The 18,807-nt window shown below is 36.7% G+C and overlaps 1 long non-coding RNA gene across 1 annotated transcript; it reads right to left on the bottom strand.

Annotated features, from left to right (window-relative positions):
- Window positions 1-961: 961 nt before the first annotated feature.
- LOC145774836 (uncharacterized) lies at window positions 962-8,100 on the bottom strand. Its single transcript, XR_014290062.1, has 2 exons — window positions 7,973-8,100; window positions 962-1,161 (listed from the first exon to the last, which is right to left on the bottom strand). It is a non-coding gene; the product is annotated as an uncharacterized LOC145774836 (long non-coding RNA).
- Window positions 8,101-18,807: the final 10,707 nt, after the last annotated feature.

The following is an 18,807-nucleotide window of genomic DNA, read 5'->3' as shown; positions in this document are numbered from 1 at the left end:
TAAAGTATTACGGATTTCTTCCTTTCATGAACAGTAATCCCTCCTAACGCAAAATTCGTGCGCAAATGCCCAAACTCGTACTGTAACTTGAAAAGATATCGGTGGAATTTTCGGCCGTATGTCGGTGACGTTTTTCCAATAGAAGAACGTGATTTTTTGTAAGTTTTCCATAGAAACTCGTCTTCCGTAACTGTTTTCAAAAGTTTTGAGTGACTACAGATTATTCCGACACGCATGTCTGAAGATATAACTTTTGCCAGTGTGTTCTTGCGTTAGACGCAGAGTCTACAAATACATTCGTTTTACATGCATTTCAAAAGAATTCTATCGCTAATGTGGTGATCGCGCGTCTAGGAATTGGCAGATGACCACACTAATGCATTCAATTTCGGTGATTTTTACCGATACCGTTCTATCTAGGTAACGTCAGGCTTGATAAAACCGTCATCGGTTAATCCGGATTAACCGAGTTCTACTGTATTATGCATATGTCCTCGACCACCGAAGGAAATATCCTTGTCCACAACAATAGGGATGAGCTTACGGAAACTCTTCCAACCCTGTCACTAAGATAGCAAGACGGGAACGACGTCGAATTCTGCCTTATAAATTGTCAGCAGTTGGCTCCGAAACTACCGTTATTTCGTTAGTTAATTGTAGTTTCTCCGTAGTGGTGATTAAGCAACAAGCTCAGCAACATTTTTGCTGTTGATGGTGGCATCTAATCGTGTTGACTAATACTTGCATGTCAAGGATCGAAGCAATGTTTTTTTTTGATTGGAAGCAAGCAGGAATATCCTGATTTCCTAATAATCCTTTATAACCGACCCTAATCATTCAGAACCCCTGGCGTAGGCTGTGTTAATTATTGTTAGTATCTAATGTTTCGCTTTAGATGAATGAAGATGGGCTGCATTTCAAATCACTGCTGGTAACGGGATCACTCAAACCACAAAAGCAATTTAAGACATTAGTGTATTGAATATTTGATGCAGACTTCAAGTCAACAAAGTCTTTAAGTTGAAACTGATGTTCTTTGGTTGATGGAATCAAGCAGGAAAGGTTCAAGCCACTGACGTCATACGAAACGAGAGATTACTTTGATCTCGCTCGCATCTTTCTTCGTTTGCGCTTCAATCTTCGCATTCGCTTCTTTTTCCACTGAAAAGATAACAGGAATTATATGAATGGCAATGCTAAAGCATAATAGTGTAACTTTGCGCTAACAAAAATAAAAAATAAGGCAGAAGCTATATACACCATATACGGTAACAATAACGTTTGAGGTCATGGTTATTGGTTTACCTCTTAAACATGACGTCATGCGCTCAAGAGTGGACATTGTGAAACTAAAGTTAGCACATACAAATTTGGAACGATCAACGAAGGCACAATACTAAACGTTAAATACCGTATATACATTGTTAATGATAACGGTGATCAGAAATTTAAACTAGGGTCATTCCATGTCAGTTGGACCAGGGCACCAAACCCACCATCTCAGATTTTGATGAAACTTGGTTATCTGGTAGAACTTTTAGCACTGATCACAAAAAACTAAATTTTTTGATAATCGGACAAGTATCGACGAAGTTATGACCTTTCAAAGTTGGCCATTTTGGTGGTCACTCAAGCGGAACAAAATCAAGTCAAATTGAGGGGGTTATTTCCATGCAGCATAACTCTTGTGTTAAACTCTTTTTTCAAATGAATTTTGCTCACATTGGACAAACAAAGTCCATTTTACCCAAAAACAATGAAACAACCCATATAACCCCCGGAGTTGACCTTTAACCCCGCATTTTGGCAAGATGGGGTCAAAAAATCATTCACGCGTGACCGAATTTTATCCGCTTATAACTTGTCGTGCTCATGTAATATTGTTACATGTGATACATCATTTGAAAGGTCTTGATGAGCAGATTCAGAATCCAAACTAATATTTGTGGTTTATTGAATGCTTTGAATCTTAAAGTTGCAAATAGTGAAATGTCTCAAAAAATCAATTTTTCAGAAATTTTAGCAAAATAATTGATCACCTGTTGCTAGGCTAGCCTAGGCTGTCTGCTCTTCCAGTAAAAAATTGAACACATTACTAAATAGCTGAAAGTAATTTATACCGGCGGCACCTGAAATATTATATTAAACATTTATATTTTGGTACCGGTATTAGCTAGAAAAGAGTCAGACCTGCTGGTAATAAGTGGCCTACTTTGCCATTTAGCTTAAAGGCCCATCGAGGACTCATTTTTCCAAGTAGCCCAAAAAATTCCAAAAATGGTGGTACATCGGCATGAGTGAACAATTTGATGCTGACAGCAGTGATATTTTAGCTAACTTTATGCATCCTAATGGGCCATCTTACTGGCCAAAACAAGACAAATGTTGGGTTCCTTTGCGGCATATTTTGTGTGTAATTGATGTTCCCCATTTAACTACAAGCCGTGGTTTATATCAATTATCTGGTGCAAGCAAAAAAAAGATCGACACTGCATGGGACAAATTTATTGCTAAAAATTAGTAAGATGCAGCAATGCTGCTACATTCAGTGTGTGAAAATATGCCTCTCAGCTTTATTGCTATCGGTAATAATAAAGTTTAATATTTTCACTTTAATAATCAACTTTGAACATGTTCACACTAAGTGCTGACAAGCACTGGTGCAGTCGAGTTCCAGCATGTTCGACTCCAGCCACCCGCACTTGCTGTTGTTTCTCTGGGCAAGAAACTTTACGATAATTGCCTCTACCCAGTGATCGAGTAATGGGTAGTACCCAAATTTAAGTCATAAGTAGAGTAGACAACCGGAAACAGACATTGTTGTCGGCTGCAGCGTGGGTCAGGTGTACGTCGGAAGGCGTACACCGATGCATAGCGCTCAAGTCCGCTTTCCCGCAATGCAGGATAAAGATAAGCAAACAAAAAACAAAAGTTTAATTCTAACTCGGAATACTCTTTGCCAATTTTTCTAGGCTCCAAATAAGTTAGTTTATGATATTAAATATCAGTGTAGTGCACATTAAAATCTCGAAACTGTAGTCGCCTGTAATCTGATGATTGAGTACCGGTAGGCTTTATATAACGGAGAAACGAATCTAAAACTCTTTGCAATTATTTCGTACTGGGACAGGATGATTTTTTCTCTTTACGTTTCAATGCAAGAACTGGTAATTGCTTCTATGTTGCAATCAATTTTTGCTAAATGTTGCTGCAATCAGATATTCAGCCTAAATTATCATTGACTTGATTACTGTACATTTAACGAACAAGGCTCTCTAAATCAACTTGTCAGCTTACATTGCTCAAAATACAGTATTTCAACCTATGGCAAATTTAACACTTTCAATTTTGCATACTCATGACTCTACCTACATTTCAATATTAATTTAATTTTATTTTAGAAAGTTAAGATATGCTTCATACAAAGAGCAGTGTTTCTTCAAAATTGTTATGTTTGTCTGATAATTAAGCTTAATTTAATTAAAGTGCTGGTCAACATTCATAGTGTTTTAGTAGATGATTTTCTGTGTTCCTTATTGTGACTAGCTGTTAATCCTTATCTTTTTTTCACATGCTTCAAGCTGAGCTTGTTTTGTTCAAGCACCACGTTTCTGACATATTCTATTTTTCATTGCTAGTGTTGAAAAAAGTAATTTAGAAAGATTTGTTGAACCTTGCATATAAAGTGGCCCTGAACTTCTTTAGAACCATGTTTGCAGATACAGGACTATTGCCTACAAAAATGTTGAAAAATTTCATTGCAATTATTTTAAATAGCTTCTTCTGCTTGAAAATATAAATTGCACTTAAATCATAATAAACAAAAAGAGGCACCGTAGTACTGCTTGAACTAAAAAATGGACAATCCTGTTGCATCTTGATGTAGTAGCAAAATTGTATGAAACACCATCTGAGTATTGTTTTAATTTAAGTGCTTAAATTGCTTATGCTCAAAACTCTTTTAAAAACTGCGTTTTCCATATGCTGATATGCCCCAAAAACTGCCGAGACTCAGGATTTTATTTAAAACAAACTCTGTAATGAAATACGGTATAAGGTTTTCAGATCTAGATTTGTGTATTTTACATTAAGTTTGATATACACCATAACAGTGATACGAGTAGAATACAGACACATCATTTATTATTTTGTGATGCCAGGCATGCAAATCAGCCAGGAACTATCACACAATTTGCATAACCATATAATAACAATAAATATCCTTTTAAGTACCAGGGTCTGCTACTATTCGGTGAGTCCGATTCGGTGAGTCTTTTCCTATGTCAATGGTTGGCTGGAGACTCGAAGAGTGCAAGCTCATTTCCCAGTCACCCCCAACTGTACGTTCTTATTTTAACTTTGTTTCTTTGTAAATCCTCAATTGATTTATTTTATTTATATATCAATGATACTAATTAATATAATTATGATAGTGTAAAGGTTCTAAGTAACATTACCAACATGTTAAAATTAAAAAAACTTGATTTTTTGAGACATTTCACTATTTCCATTTTTAAGGTTCAAAGCATTCAATAAACCACAAATATTAGTTTGGATTCTGAATCTGTTTATCAAGACCTTTCAAATGATGTATCACATGTAACAATATTACATGAGCACGACAAGTTATAATCGGATAAAATTCGGTCACTCGTGAATGATTTTTTGACCCCATCTTACCAAAATGTGGGGTTAAAGGTCAACTCCGGGGGTTGTATGGGTTGTTTCATTGTTTTTGGGTAAAACTGACTTTGTTTATCAAATGTGTGCAAAATTCATTTGAAAAAAAGGTTTAACACAAGAGTTATGCTGCATGGAAATAACCCCCTCAATTTGACTTGATTTTGTTCCGCTTGAGTGATCACCAAAATGGCCAACTTTGGAAGGTTATAACTTCGTCGTTACTTGTCCGATTTTTCAAAAAATTTGTTTTTCATGATCAGTGCCAAAAGTTCTACCAGATAACCAAGTTTCATCAAAATCTACGATGGTGGGTTTGGTTTTTCATTTTTTTTGGTCCAACTGACATGGAATGACCCACTAGTAAATAATTAGTGGCTGTCCATAGAAGACGTCTTCATAAAATTGCAAAAAATGACCCTCCTTTATGTCAGCACTGTGTCAATGAAAAGTCTGCAATTTGCAACCCCACCTGACTGCGAACGTCTTCTATGGATAGCTCCTTACATAAAAAAATCGACTGAATGCAACAAAACAAACAGTGGTGTGATAAAGATCATGTCATGCATTCAAAAGTTCACCAAAAGTTAAACTAAATTCTAACACAGTTGGAAAAGCATGACAATTTAATTCAAAATACTTAATATACCGGTAATAAAATTTTAGTTGGGGCTCATTGTGACAAAATAATGAAGCTAAAAAGGATGAGCAAAAGACAGCTAAAAAAATCATTTAATAAGCTATTTGCATAATGTTTCCCAAGAAAGATATGCTTGCTGGCAGTGAGACTTTGTACACAAAACTCTGTGGATGCATCAAAATCAATGAAAACAAATCACAAGGATTTTTAGAAATTTCTTTGTTGTAAAAGAGTTCTTGAAAGAAAAACATTTACTTCACACCTAGTGACAAATCTTAGATGCAATGGGTACCATATATGGTAACTATTACTACTGCAAAAAATATTAAATGAACAGGGTAGTTACACAGATCTAAAATTCAATGTTAAAACAAACATTGAAGATTATGGCTTGAAACAATGTATGAATATAAACTGCACAAACAATGCCCAAAACTATCTTCTGATTAGGCTACATAATTGTAGGTCTTAAGTCGCATGCACGAGATGGCCAGCAACGTCTCTTTCGTATTTCTCTCATAAAATTGTGGTTGGCTTAAAAACTTACAAGCCTCTATAATCTTCTGGGTGCAACCTAATTCGTACCCTGAAAAGATCGAGAAAAAATTGCACAAAGCCGAAGTCTCTAATCGGAGTTTCCGCAAAAATTTTAAAGTTAAGGTTAAGCGGAAACTCCAATCCGTGTGCTATTTCGGAATGGCCCGTTTCGGTGAGTCCGATCCCTTAACGGAGGATTTTTTTAATTTTTTTTTTTAATTATTGCCTAATTATCATTGCCGTTTTAGGGTTAGGGGTTAGAGGTTAGGAACTCACCGAATCAGACTCACCGAATAGTAGCAGACCCGTGCTATTTTGGCTTTTTTTAATTTTTTTCAGGGTATGAAATGAGGGTACGAATTGTTCACTAGTATTAGGTTGCATCCTAATCTTCTAGATGTAATAGATTTGACAACTTTCACTTTATAGGAAATCTTGCATGAAAGTAGCCTTTTTAATGACAAACTAAATTTCACAATTTGATATTTAGGCCAATATTTTCATGATAGAATGGTGAAAACTGTTAGGGTTACGATGTTCACAACCTACAAACCATCACATTAGGTATTATCAAAACTCTTAAACATTCAGATGTGTACCGGTAGTGACAGAAAAAGGTGTTGAAAAATACCACACATTCAATTCTTGTAGACATTAAAATATTGTCCAAAAGAGCATTTTACCGGGATGCAACCTAGTTCGTACCCTGAAAAGATCGAGAAAAAAAATTAAAAAATGCGGAAGTCGCTGATCGCAGTTTCCGCAAACATTTTAAAATTTTCCCCCTGAAAAGATTGAAAGAAAGATAGCACAAAGCCGAAGTCGCTGATCGCAGTTTCCGCTAACCCTAGCTCATCGCAGTTTCCGCAAACATTTTTCACGCTAACCCTAACCAAACCATAGACTAATTTATGCTCTAACCCTAACCTTCGCTGTTCGCAGTTTTCGCAAACATTTTTCCGTAGTTTCCGCTAACCGCAGTTTCCGCTAACCCTTACTCTAACCATAAAGTAATCTATGCTCTAACCCTAACTGACCGCAGTTTTCGCAAACATTTTCCCGCAGTTTCGCACTTTCCGCTAACTGCAGTTTTCGCTCACCCTAACTCGGCCCTAACTCTAACAATCGAGTAATCTATGCTCTCTAACCCTAACCCTCGCTGATCGCAGTTTCCGCAAACATTTTTCCGCAGTTTCCGCTAACCTTTACCCTAACCATAGAGTAGCCTAATCTATGCTCTAATCCTCGCTGATCGCAGTTTCCGCAAACATTTTTCCGCAGTTTCTGATAACTTTTACCCTAACCATAGAGTAATCTATGCTCTAACCCTAACCCTCGCAGTTTTCGCAAATATTTTTCTGCAGTTTCATTTTTCCGCTGTTTCCGCTAACCCTCGAGTTTGTTTGCGGAAACTCCGATCAGCGAGTTCGGCTTTGTGCTATTAAACTGCGATCAGCGACTTCGGCTTTTTTTTCTTGATTTTTTCAGGGTATGAACTGAGGGTACAAACTGTTCAGGGTACGAACTAGGTTGCACCCATTTTACCGTATGTGACTGCTACTTAATTTAACATGTCGAACAACTTGTGAATAACAAAAAAGTCAAGAGGTTGTTCATTGCAATTTAGACTTAAATAAAATTTCAAATGACTAGGTATGAATTATGTTAGGGTTAGGCTACATGTATTGCTAAACATGCTGCGGCATAGTTAGCTTTAGATAAAAATGCTTTTTTTGCCATCTGAAAAGCTTCTTCCATTTTTCATCATTAACGTGTCTAGAACGAAAAAGATACTACGAACAAGAATAGTCAATATACGGTAGGCATACCAGTATGTCAATGAACGGGAAAAAATGACAAAACCTCGAAAGGTTTAAAACAGGCCTGAAGAAAAAATAAATCATGTAGTTATATGTCTGTAGTTTGCATAGCCACAAAACCCAACAAACAATGAGCAAAAAATAAAGCAAACAAACAGAAGAACACATGTAGTAATAAATGTAACGCTTAATGAAGAGAGTTGTGGAATGAAAAACTTATAAAAAAACGAACCGTTCGCATATTCATCCGAACAAAGTATACTGAATTAAAATGCTAAATGCATAACTGACTTACTTTAGCGCGCATTTTGACTCAAGGTAGCCACGTCGCAACGATGCAGTGAGATATAAGTTCAATATTTCTTTGCAACGACCTGCACACCAAAAACGTAAAGAACCAATTGCAGAAAATTTGATGAAAAGTGAGAAAACAAAAGACAAGTTGCCATTTTTTTAATTAAAAATTAATAATTTTGGCGATTGGGAGAGGTATTTTAGAAATTCAAAAAGTCAATTCAATATATTTTTAAACAATACTTTAAAAATGAATAGATTTTCAGATAAAACTAGTTCAGTAAACACTTTAATGAATTTCAGTTTCAATTTTTATTTTGACATTGTACTGTTTATGTTGATCCTGCAAGGCCTGCTGCGTTGCGTTTTGAAACGACTGTGCCCGCGGTAGGACTTCTTTCTGAGGTCTTCTTTGTCTACCTTTGCTCCTCATGATGAGTTAAGTTAACACATCAAGAGCGTTCCTTTCAAGACCATCGCACCAAGGCTGATCAACATAGCAACTGACTATTGAATTTTTTTGTCTTTAATTTCTTACTCATGTAAATTTTAATAAAGTCTTGCGACCGTGAAATTTTTTAAACTGATTGTCCACTTTTAGTATCAAGCACGTTATAACGGTTGCCTTTTGTCGCTACTACCTTGTTTTAGACCTGTGCTATGTTTGGCATAGGCTATATTGTTTTTTCATTGTGATGGCCAGAAATAAAAGCAACAATGGTGAACCTGTAGCGGACACGCTACAAACCTATGGTAAGGTTTTGTTACATAGGTGAATTGCAGAGATATTGAATAGTTGTTATCGTACTTCATACCAGCTTGAAACTAAAGCCATTTCTTAAAAGTTATTGTTGATGAAATCACCGATTTGACGTCATAATGTAACGTTTTGGTAAAACGGACAAAAATTGAAAGCGATTAATCGCTATTGAACAGATTACTGGTGAAAGCTGCTTTGGGTTATTGGGTGGAAAACGAATTATCAATTGTTTTTGTTCACAACACGTGAGTTTTTTAAGGAACGCAATTATTATAGGAGAAAAAAAATTGCACAAGGTTAAAAACAATGGATATTCATCATGTGACCCATCATCGCACCTGTTGGATGAAACAATTCACAGTCACAGAAAGTAACTTTTCAACAATCGAAAACTTCACTCTGTCAAACTCGTTGATCGAGCCTGCGTCAGTGGTTCAAGGCCTCTACAAGTATACGAAACTGTCAAGCTGGATCAAGCTCTCAAAAAAGTTTTCGCAGTCCGAGGATAAAGATAGTTTTCTTTTGATACGCAACAGCACGCCTCTATATTTCAGAGCTGAATAATGTGGAAGTAAATATTTTTTTATAATTTCGCTCACAACAGTTATTATGATTAGCCAAATTTTCAGTATACAAAAAAAACGTCAAGCCTCAATTTTCTTTTTTTTTAGTTGACATTTTCGTTCCTTCAGTGAGGACATTTACATTTTTTCAAGTATATTTCCGTTTTATGTGCTCTGTACTTCCGTGTTTGAGCCTTGTCTTATTGATATCAAGGTAGGCTATTATTTTGTTTTTAACATTTATGTTTCTGTATTAAGATTGTTTTTGTATGCTGTTTTGTGTTGAAATTGAGAATTTATTAGGTGAATTTTGTTCGTCAAAAGACCTAGCCATGTTTGCATCAAAAAACTATGGGCAAGCTTTACTTGACAACTACAGTATTGGCTTCAGATCACTTGGTCTTCTTTTGTTTCATTGAAGTCATTCACAGGTTTTCACATGTGAAGCTTGTCTTTAAATCACTTATTAAAAGTGTTTGGTACACTGTGTTTTGTGTTGTACACAACTATTGGGTAATGCAGTCTATGACAGTCTAAAAGTCAACAGTTTGCCTGCTTTTAATACAAACTGGACAAATTTGTGTATTTTAATAACCCTTTTGGTAAAGAGTGCTAGCAGTTCGAGAATAAAGAGATAAAATTCTATTGCAGCTGGTCATGCACGTTTTTAATCTTTCAAGGTTTCGCCACCTTTTCCCGTTCATTAAAGTGCTGGTAGGTCTATATCGACTTTTGTAGTTAGTATTTAGTAGTATCTTTTTCGTCCCGGACGTGTTAATGACGAAAAATAAAATGATTGGTTGATGTTGGTCCATTCCTTTCTGTTACAAGCAAACAGACCTGAGAGGAGTAGCGTTAGATTGTCGATAATATCTCCACCATAACGGTGATTCTTTGTCCATTATATAATTTTTTGGCAGTGGCTATTTGACCGGCTCCGGTCTTTGAATCTGAAACACTATTTGACCGGTCATGACGTCACTACATAAGCGCTTTTTTCTTTTTCTCTTTCAAAGCAACAGACGAGAGCGCCGATATAAGTTCTAACTTCAACACGTATTTTTCAACTCAGTCCGTGGCGCGTGCGATACGTCTCCGGCTGCCAATCTAGAGGGGATGAGTTCGATACTATCCGGAAGCATTCTTTCTTTCATTTTTTTTTTATCTAAATTTTGACCCGAAGCGCATTTTTGTGGTCAATTTTTAATTTGAGTAGCCTACAGCCCATTTTTATGTCTTTTCAAATGTGAGTAATAATGTTAGAGTTTTTTTAATTTGCTGGAATTTGAGAATTTCTCTTGGTAATTTTCCGATCGTCATAAGTGAATGTGTGTTGCCGAACGACCCTACATTTTTCTCTCAAGTTAGTTATATACAATACTTCTTTAAAAAATGGTTTTACCATTATCATTTTTTTTAAAAGAAGTATTGTATATAACTAACTTGAGAACTATACTTGAGAACTATTAACTTACTTGGACTGTAGGCTACTCAAATTAAAAATTGACCACATAAATGCGCTTCAGGTCAAAATTTAGATAAAAAAAAAATGAAAGAAAGAATGCTTCCGGATAGTATCGAACTCATCCCCTCTAGATTGGCAGCCGGAGACGTATCGCACGCGCCACGGACTGAGTTGAAAAATACGTGTTGAAGTTAGAACTTATATCGGCGCTCTCGTCTGTTGCTTTGAAAGAGAAAAAGAAAAAAGCGCTTATGTAGTGACGTCATGACCGGTCAAATAGTGTTTCAGATTCAAAGACCGGAGCCGGTCAAATAGCCACTGCCTAATTTTTTCCATTCATGATTTCAATCAGGGGTGTGCAACCTGAGACGCACAAAACAAAAATATGTGGCTCGAACACGCTTTGATTTGTGCCTTCTGGTCTGTACCACTAATATATGGGTGCAACCTAGTTGGTACCCTGAACAGTTCGTACCCTGAAAAGATCAAGAGAAAAAATTAAAAAAAGCCGAAGTCGCTGGTCGCAGTTTCCGCAAACATTTAAAAATTTTCCCCCTGAAAAGATCAAGAGAAAAAAATAGAACAAAGCCGAAGTCGCTGATCGGAGTTTCCGTTTTTCCGCAAACATTTCAAAATTTCTGGTAATGATCCTAAGAGTTTGCCGAAGTCGCTGATTGCACTTTCAGCAAACATTTTAAAAGGATAACACAAAGCCGAAGTCGCTGATCGCAGTTTCTGTTTTTCCGCAAACATTTAAAAATTTCTGGTAATGATCCTAAGAGTTTGCCGAAGCCGCTGATCGCAGTTTCCGCAAACATTTTAAAAGGGGTTAGGAAACGATCGAGAGAAAAATATTAAAAAAGCCGAAGTCACTGATCGGAGTTTCCGCAAAAAAAAAACTGAAAAGATTGAGAGAAAAAAATATAACCGTTTTTCCGCAGTTTCCGCAAACATTTTAAAATTTCCAGTAATGATTCTAAGAGTTTTTGTTTGTTTGGTGAAACTGCGATCAGCAACTTCGGCTTTTTTTAATTTTTTCTCTCGATCTTTTCATGGTACAATCTGAGCTTTTTTTAATTTTTTCTCTCGATCTTTTCATGGTACAATCTGAGGGTACAAACTGTTCAGGGTACAAACTAGGTTGCATCCCTAATATATATATACGGTACTTTGAATTGAACAATGAAAACTATTAATACTACAAAAAGTGCTCAATGCCAAGCAAAAAGAAAAGTAGAGCGAATTAAATCAAATATAATTATTAACTATCTATAGCCTTGACAGGGGCATCTTTAAATGTAGCAAACCTAGCAAACCTCGCAAACCTAGCAAACCTCGCAAACCACAAAGTTGCCAGATGGTATTTTATTAATTGTATTTTTTTTTTAATTTCTTGGCGTTTAATTTGTCTGGTGCCTGTTTTTTAACACCCTTTTAAATATGTTATTTGTTTAGTATTGATGTTCTATTATCATCTATAAAAAGATATCAAAATCTCTGCTTTGTTGGTTATGGTTATTTTTGATATAAATACGTTTAAAGCAATGCCTTTGCGATCAACATTTGTGAGATGTTGAAAGTTAATATTAAGGTAATATTTGGTAGTCAGACATTCGGGAATCAGTATTCCCTCCCTTAAACCATGGTTGTGTGAGTTCACTAATCACTGGTTCTCTAAAAACCGAACTGCAGACGATAAATAAAACTTAACTTTTGCAGGCAACCGTAGTTCCTGCCCTTGGCTACGCCGTGTGACACACAACGAAGAAGTTTCTTATGACAAGTTTTTGTGTGTGTTTAGAAAGTAAGCGATCTTTTGTGAAAGAAACCGGTTTTTCCAAGTTTTGGTCATTTGAAGTGTGTATATGCTTTGGCTCCTTTTTGGGCTACTTGCAAAAATATTGGTTTGTTTTTGGGATTGGTTTGAAACGTGTTTTTGATTGGGCAATTTTGTAGAATCTGGCAACTCTGCAAGGCTTGCTTCTTTAAATGTAGCAAACCTCGCAAACCTGACAAGGTTTTACTATCTAGGCTATGACTTGGAGGAAGATTTGTGCATTTGTCAATTGATAGTTATGAGGTTTTCTCAGCGGGTGTCTTTAAATGTCGCGAACTCCGAATTCCTCGCAAAGCTTGAGAAGGTTTCTGCATTTGAAAGCCTACCCCAGTAGGTTTTCATAGTCTCTTAAAAGAATATAGATTTAGATTAGCAGCAAGTAATGGTAAGGTTGTCTCTAGACTAGGCCTATCTATTTTATGCAAACTATAAACAGTTGAAAACCTCATCGGCCATCAATTGTAGAAACCTTTCTCAAGATTTGCGAGGTTTGCTACATTTAAAGAAGCAAGCCTTGCAGAGTTGCCAGATACTACAAAATTACCCAGCCAAAAACACGTTTCAAACCAATCCCAAAAACAAGCCAATTTTTTTTGCATGTAGCCCAAAAGGGAGCCAAAGCATATAGGTATTTTAAACACACTTGAAATAACAAAGACTTTTGGAAAAACCGGTTTCGTTCACAAAATATCCCTTACTTTCTAAACACACACAAAAAATTTGTCATTAGAAACTTAGTTGTGTGTCACACGACGTAGCCAAGGGGAGGAACTACGGTCGCCTGCAAAAGTTAAGTTTTATTTATCGTCCGCAGCTCGGTTGTAAGAGGACCAGTGATTGGTGAACTCACACAACCATGGTCTAAGAGATTGAATACTGATTCCCGAATGTCTGACTACCAAATATTGCGTAAATATTACCTTTCAATATCTCACAAATGTTGATCGCAAAGGCATTGCTTTAAACGTATTTATATCAAAACTAACCATAACCAACAAAGCAGAGATTTTGATATCTTTTTATAGATGATCATAGAACATCAATACTAAACAAATAACATATTTAAAAGGGTGTTAAAAAACAGGCACCAGACAAATTAAACGCCAAGAAATTTAAAAAAAATACAATTAATAAAATACCATCTGGCAACTTTGTGGTTTGCGAGGTTTGCTAGGTTTGCTACGTTTGCTAGGTTTGCTACGTTTGCTAGGTTTGCGAGGTTTGCTACATTTAAAGACGCCCCTTGACAGCCTGTTTCACCTAAAGGAGGATCATCAGAAGGTCCTTATTCAAATAGAATTCTATTTGATTGTAATAGGCTTTTATTATGGCAGAAAGACCTTGTGCAATTGATAAGTATGGCAAACTATGAATTTGATAAATACTTGAATGTTCTTTGCAGCAGGTAGGGTGGCAGTTGACATAGATGACCTTACAGGTCTTTCGTTACCATCCTGTTGTGCTGATAGACACTCAATTTGTATGTACTTTTTGTTTGTTTATCGCCAACAAAACAATAAACTGAACTGAAGGTATATAGTTTATTAGGAATGGTAACCATGGGCTCTAAGACTATGTCGAGTCGTCTGAGCTAAGGTCTCAAACATAACCTTACTTTCATTACCTTAAATCTACAAAAAATTATATCTGCCCCAATAAGAGCCTTTTAAAATCATAACAGTGTCTACTGTCTAGCCTATTCTATGCAGGCTGAAAAAACCTCAATGCTATCAATTGTACAAGCCTTTCTCAAAGTCATAGCATAGTTACCAAACACACAAGCTGTAACTGCCACAGTAGGAGCCTTTTACCGTCACTAATACACCCTGGCTTATCTAGGCTATTCATCTGTACAAAGTTTAACATAGTTTGATCTTAGGTAGAAAGTCCACTTTGTTGTACCATGGAGATTAGAGATGTAGGCTAACACTGGTTAACATTAAGGGGACACCTCTAATGAAATCCCAATATTTGCTGATGGCTGAGAAGCTTGCCTCTGATAATTTAACTATTGTGGGAACCCCCACAGGCCTCGAAATTCACGGCGGACATGTCCGCCGTCACAGCATGTGATGTCCGCAGGAAGCACCATCTAGATCGGTCATAGTTGTCCGCCGAGAAATAACACAGGAACTAGCGATACAAATCGTCATTGCATAGCACTAACAATTGTTGCAAGAATATAATTTGCGCTGGGAATGCGAAATTATCGCATTCCCATAGCGCGCATCTAGAAAAAGTTAATATACATACTGTATCGGTGTATCCCTTAGCTTCCATTCGAGAAGAAAAACTTTCGATTTTTACTAGGGATGTGCCGATTACAGAATTTTTGCCGATTCCGATGCCGATTCTTAAATATCTGCCGATTCCGATGCCGATTCTTTGGTTAAATGATTAAAGCTGCTTTTAGTTGGCGCTCTACAAGTGGTTGCGATTTTGTTACAAGTTGCTGCCTTTGAAATGTCTAAAAGCGTTCACTTTGTCGCCTGCTCTAGACAGCGTGATTTTTATGGTAGTTCTTCGCTTCTTGCGCGCTACAAAGTGGTGATAGACACGCGTTTTATTTGTTGCGGAAATCAGTGAAAAGAGAAAAATCGCCATTGCTCACAGAGTGCAAAATAAACGTAGCTTAATGCAGTGTTCAAAATATTATCTTGTGCGGTTTGCAGTATTTTTCTCGCAGAATTCAAGAAGGTGCCAGAAACAAGAAGAGAAAAAGACTAGAGTGTAAAAGAAAATGAACGCAGCGGTATTGAATATACAAAAACCTTTAAAAAAGTAACACACCAGCCTTGCATTCAAAGTGCATCAATAGGCGAAAAAAGAAAAACATCTTGTGAAGAAATTAGTATTGTTTTCGAATGCATAGTTGCAGACAATCTTGTTGCTTAGCAAACACGTGAAGATTACCGGGTAGCTGGTTTGATTACGTTTGCGCAATCACACGATTGTTTGTTGAACGCATTAAGCGTAATAGGCCTATACTTGGAAGTTACTTCTCTCTGCTTAGTAAATTAACATTAAGCAACTTTCAGTGACTACGAATTTTACAACGATTAAACAATAATTTCAAAGAACATTTCCGCTTTTTAATATTCAAAATTAAAGGCACGTAAATTAAAATGCAATAACATCAACTTTTCTCCAGTTGCTGTAGTAAGTCTGTTCCGTTGAGGCGTAAAAATATTGCCACCTGTGCTAAAAATTCGTTCGCTTTCGATCGACGATGGTGGTGACGAAAGCAATTTATTTGCAATTTTGCTCAGCTCAGGAAACATAGTATTGTTTGCTTTCCACCAAATCATTTCTCTTCTTGCAGCGCTAAAAATGTCTGCATTAAGGTATATTTTACAGATTAAAGAAAACTCCCTAATTTTGCCGAATGCCGACTAGAGCCGGGACAGCATTTGGCTGTAACATAGTCCGTTTCATGCGTTGAACAAACAATCGAGTGATTATTGCGCAAACGAGGTAATCTTTTTTTCACGTGTTTACTAAATGACAAGATTAATTCACTGCAATTCAGCGTCTGAAAAGATATAACTTGCAACTTCACGTTCACACGTTGTTTTCCATTGACGCCCTTTGTTTTTTTTCAAAAGCGTTTTGAATCTTTCAGACAGTTGTTCTCATTTTCTTTGCAGTTTATACTCCCTCGCTTTTTCTCTTAACTTGCTTTTAGCGCATCGCATACTGCAAGCTAATAACTATTCCGATGCCGATTCTCCAAAAATTGCCGATGCCGATTAATCGGCACATCCTTAATTTTTACGTTGCTTCAACGATTGATGACATTGAATCAGCGTAACAAAGGTGGATTCTTCCCTAAGAATGGGTGGGAGTACCGGTACTTCTACACTAATCACGCGCAACAGTTCAAGTCTTATGTCACAATGTCTGGCTTTGATCTCCGACCGAGTAATATTGATAAGGCAAGGTTGGTTACAAAGTTAGACTATACGAGTAGGCTACTACAGCAAGATGCAGCAAAACTTAAGTTTTGGTATTACAGTAAGAATGAAAAGGCCCAGGGAAAATTCTGAAAGTGAGAATGAGGGCGATGAATCTACTACTAGGAAATTTAGTGGTGATAGACGCATATAACATATTAAAGGAACAACGAATGTAAGGATTAGTTCTGTCAATAATCACAACACATCGTTTACCCCACAAGCCATTAATTTCCGATCATCAAGGCCCTCGACAATATGAGTGACAACAAAAAAATCAAAATGAAGAGGTTGTTTGAAATCGCATATTTTATCGCTAAACAAGAGTGCGCATTTACGCTCTTCCCTCAATTAACCAGTCTGGAGAAAAGACACGGAGTAGATCTCGGTATTACGTATTTTAACGGCAAGCAATGATCGCGTGGAGATTGGCGCACGTCTTTGAAGTGCGATACTATAGAAGCTCTCATGCGCATATGCCTGGAAGGCCCCGACTGCGCTGATTATAATCCCGAGCCTGCCGTGATCTCGTGGAATACTGATGCTATTTTGGAGAGGCAACCGCATCACGGAGAGGGCAAAAAATAATTGCGCTTTTTCTAATGTTTTGTTTATTCTTTTCGTCACTTTCGCTCACATGACACGCAAAAATAAACCTAAAGATAAAAGCGTAGTGAAGCTTTGCACATCAGAAAATAGTAGCGTTACGCGTTAGTGTAGAAGTTTTAAGTATTTAAGTAAGTGATTAAGTAGGGTCTGCTACTATTCGGTGAGTCCGATTCGGTGAGTCCGATTCGGTGAGTTCCTAACCTCTAACCCCAAACCCCTAACCCTAAAACGGCAATGATAATTAGGCTACGGTACCCGATAATTTAAAAAAAAAATTAAAAAAATCCCCCGTTAAGGGATCGGACTCACCGAATCGGACTCACCGAAACGGGTCATTCCGGATTAAGTATGACGATCGACGTTAAAACTGGTGTGTCCGCCGTGAGACTTAATTTGTCCGCCGAGATAGCTGCTCAGACCGGACACGTTTGCCCGCCGTTAACAAAAACGAATTTCGAGGCTTGCCCCACAATCCCACATATACTATGTATTTCTGAAAAGGGCATGAAAAGACGCATCTGACTATCATGAAATAAAAGTTTCATTTGATGCAATGAGCTTCCTTCAAACACAGACAATGTTTCAATAATTATTTTTTGACATGCTAATCAGGCCTCGAAATTTGTACTTTTTTCCGGCGGTCAAGCATGTCCTACCGGACTGGCCCTTTCAGCGGACATTTAATATCTTAACCAGACATATTTTTTGCATGTCGATTTTGCACAAAATCACACTACAGTATTAAATCAATCATTTATCAGCGTGAATAAGGTCGCCGCATTCGCCTAAGCACATGCGGAACCCAGCTGAGACTTGCTTCTCTGTGACGTTTCTATTTAACAAATGATCAATGTTACGCAATAATCCTCATTGTTAAAATTAGAATACATATTCTGCCAAAAAGTTCAGACAACTTTATTTCAAGGCAACATTGCAAGGCGTTGAAATGATGTAAAAATGGCTACTTTTGCCTGTACTATTATTGTTTCAGCTCCGTATTTGTTCGCGTAAAACAAACAATTGTAACAATTCAAATTTAAAATATATTTTTGTTGCATTAGCTCCATTTTTGTCAAGAATTTTGCGTCGGTCATTTATGACCGACCAATGAGTCGGCTTCGGCAGACATTCGAGGTCATTCCGGAGGTCATGACCGCCGGATATTTCGAGGCCTGCAAGCCCTGCATGCTAATACAAAATACTGTACTATTTCTCACTACCAGCACCATATAGCAAGATTATGATATTTTTCAGTTAAAACTTTTTGGCTCTGTTCATAATAAGACATATTATATCATAAGACTCATAGTGAAAATTGATAAGAAATAAAAAGAAATTTTTATTGCTTTTTATATTTATCGTACCGTATAATATAATTATATAGCCTACTCTTTTATATGGACCTATAAGTTGCATGTGTGCATTCATCATACACTTTGTTCAGATATTTTTTATTTTATCAAGGTTTGGACTTTTATTATAATAAGCCATTAACGTTTTATGTTGTGTTGTTGTGGATGCTTCATTTGTTTGACTATAATTTGTCTTCACATTTTTTTTAGTATTGCAAAGTCAAAAAGAAATTTTAAAATTTAATATTTGGTTGTAAAATCTAATGTTTTACAAAAATTAGAAAGTAATTTGTATGC

Source organism: Aplidium turbinatum, chromosome 7 (assembly GCF_918807975.1).
Source record: "Aplidium turbinatum chromosome 7, kaAplTurb1.1, whole genome shotgun sequence".
Lineage (NCBI taxonomy): Eukaryota > Metazoa > Chordata > Ascidiacea > Aplousobranchia > Polyclinidae > Aplidium > Aplidium turbinatum.
Note: the sequence above shows the minus strand (reverse complement) of the source record. Positions and strands in the feature narration are given on the sequence as shown.